This window comes from Nicotiana attenuata, chromosome 1 (assembly GCF_001879085.1).
Source record: "Nicotiana attenuata strain UT chromosome 1, NIATTr2, whole genome shotgun sequence".
In the NCBI taxonomy this organism is placed as follows: Eukaryota; Viridiplantae; Streptophyta; class Magnoliopsida; order Solanales; family Solanaceae; genus Nicotiana; species Nicotiana attenuata.
The window spans coordinates 38,724,681-38,728,669 of record NC_031989.1 but is presented as its reverse complement, the minus strand read 5'-3'; positions in this window follow the sequence as shown (position 1 = coordinate 38,728,669).

The following is a 3,989-nucleotide window of genomic DNA, read 5'->3' as shown; positions in this document are numbered from 1 at the left end:
TGGAAGTGTCACGACCCGGATTTTCCACCCTCGGGGGTCGTGATGGCGCCTACTAATGGAAGCTAGGCAAGCCAATTGTTCCAATTACTTAACCTTTTTTTATGTTTCAATCCTTCGACAACGGTGAACAACATCATATAAACAGCGGAATTAAATAAGCGGAAGAAAAGAAATGTAATGGTTTAAATATTTTCAACACAATTCCATAACTAAAAGCTACCCAGATCTGGTGTCACAATTTCACAGACTGTCTAGGAATACTACAAATAAAGGTCTGAAAGATTAAAACGACACTGTCTCTGGAATACATGAAAGAAATAGAATGAAAAGACAGAAGGAGACGCTGAGGCCTGCAGACGCCTGCAGGACTACCTCGGGTCGCCTGGTGAACTAGAAGGAGTAACCTCACTGCGGTCTGAAAGCTACAGCACCGGGATCTGCACAAAAGAATGTAGATTGTAGTATCAGCACAACCGACCCCATGTTCTGGTAAGTGCCTAGCCTAACCTCGGCGAAGTAGTGACGAGGCTAGGACCAGACTACCAAATAAACCTATGCAATTAAATCATATACAGTGGAAAAATAAAGGTAGAAATTTACAATTTAAAAGAAAAATAGGGAAAGAGACATGCTGCGGGGATATCAAGTAACAACAGGAAGCAAATAAATAACCGTCAAGAACACCATAACTCAAATTCCAACAATAATCAGGAAATCAAGACAAGTACACGGCATCACCCTTCGTGCTTTTACTCTCGTCCTCACCAAATATCAATATAATCGGCACGGCAACACCCTTCGTGCTTTTACCTCACAAAATCATGGCACAAAATGATCCTTCGTGCATTATCACTCATATAAAGGAATGGAATGGTACATCGTGCGGCACGGCATCACCCTTCCTGCATTAACACTCTCTTACAAAATATCATGCACGACATCAGCCTTCGTGCCTTAACACTCTCTCACCAAAATAATGCACGGCATCACCCTTCGTGCTTTAACACTCTTCCTCACCCAAACAACGATCACAAACAATAAGGGCAAGGAAATAAATAGAATCACAATGAAATCCCGGCAAGGGAACAATATCAAAAGCAACAACATCCCGGCAAGGGAGACGACATTAAAAGCAACAACATCCCGGCAAGGGAGACGATATCATAATCCTCTTCTCTTTTTCACATCTACTTCACAATTCAATTTACAACTTGAGCCAACACTCTACAATGCTCAATTACCAATGATACTTTCACAATTCAATTCACAACTTGAGCCAACGCTCTACAATGTTCAAGTACCAATAATACTTCAACAAATCAATTCACAACTTGAGCCAACGCTCTTAAATGTTCAATTACCAAATTTACGTCCACAAGCCGTGTTCAACAATAGGAATATCACATAAGGCATGTACAATACAAAACGGAGTCACATTAATCATAGTATAAGACTCACGGGCATGCTTGACACCAACATATAGATACTCGTCACCATGCCTATACGTCGTACTCAACAATTAACACATAGCAAGTAGGACAAGACTCCTAATCCCTCAAGCTAAGGTTAGACCAAACATTTACCTCGATGCCTCGAACACAATTCAAGCCTCAACTACCGCTTTACCTCTTGATTCCACAACCAATTCGCTCGTATCTAGCCACAATTACTTAACTATATCAATAAATGCTAAATGAATCGGTTCTAAAGCATGAAAATAGATTTTCTAGAGTTTTTCCCAAAAAAATCAAAATTTGACCCCGGGCCCGCTTGGTCCAAACCCGAAATTCGTACCAAAACTCGATTACCCATTCACCCTCGAGCCCGGATATATTATTGGTTTTGGAATCCGACCTCAATTTGAGGTCTAAATCCCCAAATTTCAATATTCTTAGGTTTTACCCAAAATTCTCAATTCCACCATGAGAACCCTAGATTCTAGGATGAAATCTTGTAAAAAGAAGTTAAGAAGTGAAAGAAATGAGTTTAAAATCACGTACTTGTGTTTTGTGGAAAGAAAGAGTGCTTGAAAAATCGCCCTTTATGTTTTAGGTTTCTGAAAATGGTAAAATAACTGAAAAGTCCCGTTTATATACTCCTCTCAGACCCTCACCGCGGACCGCATAAAATGGATTGCGGCCGAGGAGCTCCACCCCGGACCGCGAAATATCGAGCGCGACCACGAAAGGCTTGGCCTTGCTCACCGCGGACCGCATAATTCCCACCGCGGTCGCGAGAAACCATTGCGGACCACGGAGCCTAGTTTAGAGATCTGCAACTTCTCTGAACCTGCAACAACTATGTTCTAACTCTAAATTCACTCTGTGGCCTATCCAAAACTCACTCGAGCCCTCGGGGCTCCAAACCAAGCATGCACACAAGTCCAAAAATATCATACGGACTTGCTCGTGCGATCAAATTATCAAAATAACATCAATCACTATGAATTAAGCCTCAAATTCATGAAATCACTTAAGAACGTCAAAATTTCCAATTTTCTCAAATAAGGTCTGATTTATACTAAACGGACTACGATTCTTACCAAACTTCACAGATTTCACTAATCAATTATTTCAAACTTATACCGGGATCCAGAACCAAAATACGGGCCCGATACCATTTATTTCATCATCTTTCATCTCTCAAAAACTCATATATTTTCCGGAAAACAATTTTCTTCAAAAAATTCATTTCTCGGGCTTGGGACCTCGGATTTCACTTCCGGGCATACGCCCAAGTCCCATATTTTCCTTAGACCCTCCGGGACAGTCGAATCACGGGTCCGGATCCGTTTACCAAAAATATTGACCGAAGTCAACTCTAATTCCTTTTTTTAAGCAAAACTCATCATTTTTCACAGATTTTCACATTATGGCTTTCCGGATATGCGCCCGGACTGCGCACGCAAACCGAGGTGAGATAAAAAGGAGATTTTAAGGCCTCTGGACACAGAATTTATTTCTAATACAAGTGATGACCTTTTGGGTCATCACAGGAAGAGAGGAGGAACGTGAGCAGTGAGAGAGAAGAGAGAAGTGTGTGGGAAAGGAAAACATAATTAAAAAAAATAAGGGTTTGGGCCCAAAATAACTAAGTTATCCGACTATGGTAGTCGGTAAATAATATGTGACTATGTTCCGACTACTGTAGTCGGAAATAACATAATATTTAATTAATTTTATTTTAAAAAATTTCGACTATGTTCCGACTACTTTAGTCGGAAAAAACATAATATTTAATTAATTTTGTTTAAAACATTTCGATTACTATTTCTATGGTGTGTTCTGACTATAGTAGTCGGAAAAATATACGCGCGGAAAATTCCGCCGAACTTTACGACACTAGTAGTCGAAAACTTAGTTGGCAAAATTCTAAAAAGATAATATAAATACAAATATAAATTTTCCGACTACAGTAGTCGGAATTGGTAGTCGGAAAAAAGCTTTTTTCTAGTAGTGACATAATTCACTCTCAAGTGTGCAGCCGCCTTCATTCACTCCAAGGCATTGAAGAACAAAGCAGCTACAGAACGAAGGACTAGATCCTAGCATTGAGTAAATCGTGTGTCTTTAGTATTGTTGTATCTTCGTTAATGTTATTCACTTGTAATTGCTACTCGTAGAATATAAACCATAAACCTTGTGTTTATGTTTGACTAGAGTTAGTCAAAGTGCTTAGCTTTGTAATGGAGTTATTACAAAGAGGCTTGCAATATAGTTACTGCAAGTAGGTGAGGGATTAAGAGTTAATTCCTAGGTTACATTAGGTTGTAATCTAAAGTTGCTCGGTTAGTGAAGTTGAAATCTTATTAGTGTAGGTCATGATTTTTAATCCCGTGAACTGGGAGTTTTCCACGTAAAATATGGTTGTGTTATGTACTTACTGCTATGTGTGTGTTCTGTAGGAGAGAAACTGGTTCTCTGTATAGTTTGATGGACTCTTAGAAAAGTAATTGCTTTAGGCCACAAGATTTACTTTATATATATATA